Source organism: Onychostoma macrolepis, chromosome 16 (assembly GCF_012432095.1).
Source record: "Onychostoma macrolepis isolate SWU-2019 chromosome 16, ASM1243209v1, whole genome shotgun sequence".
Taxonomy (NCBI): Eukaryota; Metazoa; Chordata; class Actinopteri; order Cypriniformes; family Cyprinidae; genus Onychostoma; species Onychostoma macrolepis.
This window is the reverse complement of record NC_081170.1, coordinates 11921854-11929737: the sequence shown is the minus strand read 5'-3', so window position 1 is coordinate 11929737 and position 7884 is coordinate 11921854.

The window sequence follows — 7884 nt, the reverse complement described above, 5'->3', positions numbered from 1 at the left end:
CAGGAGGAATTAGCCTCGGATGTTATCGCAAGCTGGAGATTGAGCCAAGAGCGGTGGCCTGTGGTGTTCTGAGGGGGACGCAAGGCTGTCTGTGGGGCTATGATCTCAGACATCCTCTGTTCCCAGCACGGGGAGCGGAGACCATGGGCAAGGTCACAGTGCATCCCACTGTCTGTGCAACAGTGTCCCATTGTCTCAAGTTTCTTTCGCTGTCTTCAAGCGAAAGACTTTATAAAACTTCTGGAGGGGAATGTTTTTACCCTCCCTGAGAAACAAAATAAACACGACCTCGGGAACGCACTCAGAAGCTCGCCTTCTATAAATAACAGCACTGTAAGCCCACATTAAATTGTTTCAAAGCACACATAATTCAACAACATCCGCCCTTTTCACAGTAAAACCATTTTATGGGAACACTGGAACTCTGAGGCTTACGTGCAAAGCTTTGAGTCAAAATAAATGTAATTTAGAAGGAATCACAAATAGAAGATCATTCATTGTTTCACTTGTGCATGGGCACATTTTCTTTTATTTGTATGGTGCTTGTTTGGTTTTAGTTTTATGCTTTGTTTTGAGAATATGATGGGTTTTGCGGCTCATTTTCTGGGACCGTTTGCTTGTTTATGTTAGTTCCTTCTTTCCTTTACAGTACACCTACAGTAAACTTTCTTTTATTCATATAATTACTATATATATATATTAACTTCATATTTTTACTTAATAAATATTGCAAAGTATCATTTATAAATGTCTAAAAAAATACTTTTACTAATTTTTTTAAATTATTTGTAGTTTAGTCGTTTTATGCAGATATTTAAAATGTTTGTAATATTCTTACATATAAATAATTATATTTATATTAACTAATAAAGATCGATTGTAATACATTTGAACAAAATAACAGTTTTCATTTAGTTTATTTTTAAAGTTTTTATTGGCTTTCAACATATATATTCCGGTTTTCAAAAATTCTGACTTTTTTTTTCTTTTCTTTTTTTTACATTATGCGCATATTATAATAATTTGAGCAAAATGTCAATCCCACACACATACACATATGTGACCCTAGACGACAAACCCAGTCTTTCGAAATTGAGATTTATACAGCATCTGAAAGCTGAATAAATAAGCTTTCCATTGATGTATGGTTTGTTATGATAGGACAATATTTGGCTGAGATACAACTATTTGAAAATCTGGAATCTGAGGGTGCAAAAAAATCAAAATATGGAGAAAAACACCTTTAAAGTTGTCCAAATTAAGTTCTTAGCAATGCATATTACTAATCAAAAATTAAGTTTTGATACATTTACGGTAAGAAATTTACAAAATACCTTCATGGAAGATGATCTTTATTTAATATCCTAATGATTTTTGGCATAAAAGAAAAATCTATAATTTTGACCCATACAATGTATTTTTGGCTATTGCTACAAATATACCCCAGCGACTTAAGACTGGTTTTGTGGTCCAGGGTCACATATAAAACATATTTATTCTGGTCCATTTCTCGCTGTAGGTCTTATTTTGGCCAGAGTTGTTTGGTTACAGTAGTGCAGTGAACTGTCTGCACATCCATGGTATGTTCACAGCTTATGTTAGAGTAGATTTGGGTACATTCAGAACATTGGCGGGTGACCGTGAGGACATTCACAGGAAAGTAATTATAGTGAGACATCTCTCATCAGAGGCAAAGCCCCAGTAAGTGGGGTGTGATTTGGATTTGGCTTCAGAGGAACTCTGTGGAGATCCCATTTCCTTGATTCTTAGAAAATGCTGCAAAGGGCTGCTGGGAAGCAGCATTCTTAGTCCTTGATCAAGGTTGAAAAAATATACAGGCACCCTAATGGCATCAGTCCCTTTCCTGAAGTTCCTCTTGTTTTGACTTTGTGGTATTTATTTACAGAGGAAGCAGCACTTGGCATTTTCAGCAAACTGGTGTATTTATGTATTCGTGGGTTTTAGTCTAAGTATCCATAAATGCATCAGAATTCATGTTGTTTCTAATCATTATCGATTTCATTTAAACCATTTATGTCCAATGTAACAAGCACAACTTTGTATTTCCATGATGGCTCTGATACAGTGTTTTTTTTTTGTGTGCCTAAGATGGACTCACTACAGCACTGAAAAAAATGCTGTAGAAACAATTTTCACTCACAAATTGCTAGTAAATTACACAAAAAATTACAACAAAACCGCAGGTAACGCATTGAATTATTCTTGTAAACCGTATTCCATAAAGTTTGTTTTAGTTTTTGACAGTGTTTGTGGATGGTTTTCTCACATGATTGTGTTGTTTTCTTTCTCTTTTGTTTTATTGTAGAAATCACTTTGCTTTTATTTATATTTTGTTTGGCTGATATTTTGTTTGGTTAAAAGATGAGCCAGATTCCCAAGGTCATTCCATCATGAGGTATGTGATGTCAAATTTTTGTGCAATCTCAAATACTAGGGCTGATTTAACTCTATCGCACATGTGAACCTCGTGAACTTTGTTTTTGAGGATGTTCAGGATGGATGGTAGAGAAAAACGAACGCAGATTTTGACAGCTTTACCGTCCATCTCAGTCCCAGTGTGTTTTAAAGAGAAAGACGTCATCTGTATGGTTATAAAATGGACTTAAGTTCTTGTTTTGACTTTGTATATGGATTGTTTGACTCTCCTGAAGAACATTGGTGTCAAAACAATGTTAGACCCCATTTACCCCATTTACATTTTTCAAAATATCATCTTGTATGTTCCACAGAAGAATGTAAGTTACAGCTTACAGATTTGGAACAACACAAGGTTGAGTTGTCACAGATCAGTCAGGCCCTTTGCTCCACCAATCACAGCGTTCCACCTCACCAGAGTTCTGATCACGCACACCTGCACCGAATCACAACCCCATCAACTGCCACTACAAAAGATCCTCACCAAACACACCACACTGTCCGATCTCGTTTATTCAACGTGGACTCCTTCATCGCTGTGTCCTACAACCTAAAACTATATCCTTCCAAGATCGTATACTTCCCTTATGTGCCTTACCTCCTGTATTCTTCCTCCTTCTGTCATCCCTCTCCTCCTAGAGTCGCAACCACAGGAGTGTGTGTGTGTTACCACGGATCCCCTCGTCTCGTCTACCAGGAACGCTGTGGGAAAAGAAAGCTGTTATCATCTCTCACCACTCCACGAATCATATACTTCAAGATATTCTACTCACCTCTCCATTCTACGATATACACCACTGTGTCTAATAAATCACTTGATATTCACCTCTTACCTCCATGTCCGAGTCTACTCATAACAGAAGATCGGACCTAACACCGTCACAAACAGGATGAGCACTACGGACCCCTTTCAAGAGCTGGTGGATTCGCTGAAGAAATTATTATTGCAATCGCCCACACCAACGGCACCACCAGCTCCACAACCACCACAACCATCTCACATCACCACGAGCACTCCTTTTTGCTTTTTGAGAGGAATTACGACATTGGGAACCGGGAACTGTTGGCTGTCAAATTAGCCCTTGAAGAGTGGCGGCACTGGCTGGAGGGGGCAAAACACCATTTTCTAGTCCTCGCTGACCATAAAAATCTACAGTACCTTTGTGATGCAAAACGGCTCAACCCAAGACAAGCAAGATGGGCATTATTCTTCACCCGATTTCATGTTAAGATCTCCTACAGACCCGGTACCAAGAATATCAAAGCGGATGCTCTGTCTCGGATCCACACTCCCGATAACAACAATCAGGAACCCGAAAATATTTTACCTCCAACGATCATTTCCAGCCCTATCCAGTGGACCTCTCCGCCAGTAGCCTCCACCACACCATCCGCCGGGCTGCCCACAAAACCTCCAGTATGTACCCAGGATACAACGGACTCCACTAATCCATACCACCCACACATCACTTGGTACTGGCCACCCAGGGGCCAACTCTCTCGCTGCTGCGAAACCGCTTCTGGTGGCCTAACATGGCCAGGGACGTAAGGAGGTTTGTGCGAGGCTGCCCAGACTGTGCCATTTCCAAGAGTTCCCGTCATCTTCCAGCAGGCAAACTCCACCCTTTACCCATACCTCAACGTCCGTGGTCACACCTAGGAGTAGACTTCATCACTGACCTTCCAGCTTCAGACGGAAACACGTGCATATTAGTCATCATTGATCGATTCTCCAAGTCCTGTCGTCTCATTCCCCTCACTGGCCTTCCCACAGCTCTCCAAACTGCAGAACTCCTATTCAACCACGTATTCAGATATTATGGCATCCCAGAAGACATTGTATCCAATAGAGGACCCCAATTCATTTCCTGGGTGTGGAAGGCCTTCTTCTCCCTCCTAGGTGTGACCGTCAGTCTCTCATCTGGATATCACCCACAGTCCAATGGGCAGACCGAGCGCAAAATTCAGGAAATAGGGCGGTTCCTGAGAACCTTCTGCCATAGTCGCCAGAACTCCTGGAACCAGTTCTTAGGCTGGGCCGAGTACGCCCAAAACTCGCTGCGCCAACAATCCACTGGACTCACGCCCTTCCAGTGCGTACTCGGTTTCCAGCCTCCCCTGTTTCCCTGGTCAGGTGAACCATCGGACGTCCCCGCCATCGATCACTGGTTCCGGGAGAGCGAGAAAGTCTGGGATGCAGCACACCACCAGCTCCAACAGGCAGTGCGCAGACAGAGAGTGACAGCCGACGTCCGAAGACCAGATAACCCAAATTACCAACCAGGGGAAAAGGTCTGGCTGTCAACCAGGGACATCAAGCTGCGCCTGCCTTGTAGGAAACTCAGTCCCAGATTCGTTGGCCCCTTCACCATCTTGGAACGTATCAACCCTGTCACCTACAAACTTCAACTACCACCTCAATACAAAATTCACCCTACGTTCCATGTCTCACTACTTAAACCCTTCTCTCCACCTATCTTCACAGGCCCTGACTTCGATGAAGAAACCCCTCTCCCACAAATCCTGGACGAAGGAGCGGTCTATCAGGTTAAGGAGATCCTGGAATCCCGGCGTCGTGGTGGCAAACTAGAGTACCTCGTCGACTGGGAGGGCTACGGCCCTGAGGAACGCTCTTGGGTACCCAGAGACGACATCTTAGATCCAGCACTACTCGAAGAGTTCCACACAGCACGCCCAGCACCCCGAGGCAGGGGCAGACCACCACGACGCCGGGGTCGGCCCTCAGGAGCGGGCCGTGGATAGGGGGGTACTGTCACAGATCAGTCAGGCCCTTCGCTCCACCAATCACAGCGTTCCACCTCACCAGAGTTCTGATCACGCACACCTGCACCGAATCACAACCCCATCAACTGCCACTACAAAAGATCCTCGCCAAACACACCACACTGTCCGATCTCGTTTATTCAACGTGGACTCCTTCATCGCTGTATCCTACAACCTAAAACTATATCCTTCCAAGATCGTATGGCACCCTTATGTGCCTTACCTCCTGTATTCTTCCTTGTGTCATCCCTCTCCTCCTAGAGTCGCAACCACAGGTGTGTGTGTGTGTGTGTGTGTGTGTGTGTGTGTGTGTGTGTGTGTGTGTGTGTGTGTGTGTGTGTTACCGCGGATCCCCTCGTCTCGTCTACCAGGAACGCTGTGGGAAAAGAAAGCTGTTATCTCTCACCACTCCACGAATCATATACTTCAAGAGTCTTTCATATCATGCAGAACGCGCTACGCGCTACATGTAAGCGATATTCTTTGTTGTATTTTCCTGTCAAAATAACGGAGTTCCTTTGGAATTCTTCAGCTTTTAAGAACTGCCGGTTTCTCTGGTAGTGGGCGGAGCTAATGCGCAAACGACAATCTCATTGGCAGGCGCAGGCGCTCACCTATTATCATCACTGTTTTGATTTCAGCAAATCAATTTTGAGCGAACGCAGACAACGTGATTAATATTCATGAACCCAGAAGCTCATTAATCCTTAGTGCGTTTTATATTGATGACAAATATGCATTCATACTTGGTTATTCTAATTACTAAAGTTCTATCATCATATAATATTGAATTATCATAATATTATATTATAATGCTTGACTGACTGATACTAAGTGTTAGTAGATAAATAGTGTAGATTAATGTACAATGTTTTATAATAATAATTTATTCTTTTTAGTGTCCATTTCATTAATTTAATATTGGGGGCATCCAAAGTTATTTTTTTTAAAGTAACGCAATAGTTACTTTCCCTGATAATTAGTTACTTTTATAATTATGTAACTCAGTTACTATTTGTGAGAAGTAACTAGTAACTATAACTAATTACTTTTTTTAAGGAACGTGCCCAACACTGCTAATAAATCACTTGATATTCACCTCTTACCTCCATGTCCGAGTCCACTCATAACATGAGTAAATTATGACAGAATTTCCATTGGGGGTGAACTATCCCATTAAGTCAAAACAAGAACCAAAATGAGCAAACTAGCAAGAACCAAAAGCTTGCAAACTGTCATTTTGAACATAAAACTTTAACTAGTCAAATGCTATGTTACATAATGTATGTTTGTGTGATATCCTACTGTGATACCCATATTGTAAGTTAAGTTTTGGCTGAAATAAAATGATATCTCCCTGTTCCCTGTTTGTAGGGAGCTCAATGTTTCCTCAGTCCCTGCTGTGTCAGCCTGCATCATTCACACTAGCTTTACTGTGACATCATGTCCACCCACAATTCCCTTGTTACCTTGAACTTCCTATGGCTATGCTCAGATCTGTGTAAAACACACAAAAGCTCTATGTGTGGAAGAAACCAAAGAAAACCAGGGAGAATTGGTGACTGACATGTAGGTGGGTGGGGTAGATATTTTAGGATAACTTTGATGTAAATAGTTCCTTCCTCTGAAACTGTATCTTGCACATTGATGCTTCCTGTCACATAAAAGATTGAAGTATGCACTTGAAAATTTAAATGATTTAAAAATAGAGTAATTCACCCTATTTTGTTCATTCTGCCAAAATGCAAGTTTAATATGGCAGTTGTTATCATTCTTTATCAGAGCCGGAATTATTTTCTCCAAAAATAATTTCCTGTGCAACCAAAAGTGAAGTGGCCCCTTCTTTAGCAGAAGGTCAATCATAAGGGTGGTCAGCTCAGGACCTTCCCTGCCTGTGATGAGAAAAACAGGTTTTCTTTATTAAAAAAAAAAAAAAAAAATCTCAGCTTTCAATGGGGGTCTACTGCTGGAACAAAAGCTCTGTTGTTGACAGGTACTCCCTGGTGGTCTACTCTTTGACAAAAACACAAGCCAGTTAACAATATATGTCAATTATAAATAATTAAATAAATTAAGTAAAACATGATCAGTTGTGTGATAACAGCATCCCACCTATACAGTGTTTCAATACCTATGAGACTTGCAAGCACATTGTTGACACTCTAGAGATGGGTTGCATAACCTCCATCTGAAGTCTAACTTCAGGGTATCGCCATGATTTATGAGCCGATATTAAATCTCTCACTAAGTCAGACAGCTGAGAAATGGTAGCACAGCCCTATGGAGACTGAACTGTCAGGATTTATTACAAAGAAGGAAAAGTCCATCTGCATCCACACATTTAATGTAATGTAATGTAATTTTATTTTATTTTTTATTTTCAAAATGTTTAAATCATTTAAATTTATAATATAATGATATTTATAATATGCATATTATATATTAATATATTTTATGTTTTGTATAATATTTGTATTTAATGTAATGCATTAAAGTATTTGTGATTTTATTTCTTGTAAAAGCAGCTGAATGTAAAGAAAAGTGTAGTAGTAGTAATTAGTATTGTTTTTATTAGTAAATGGTTTAATGTACATTTCTATTTATTTAATTTATTTTTAGCTAAATTAAAGAGGAAATAATTGTGTAGTCCATACAAATTCATAC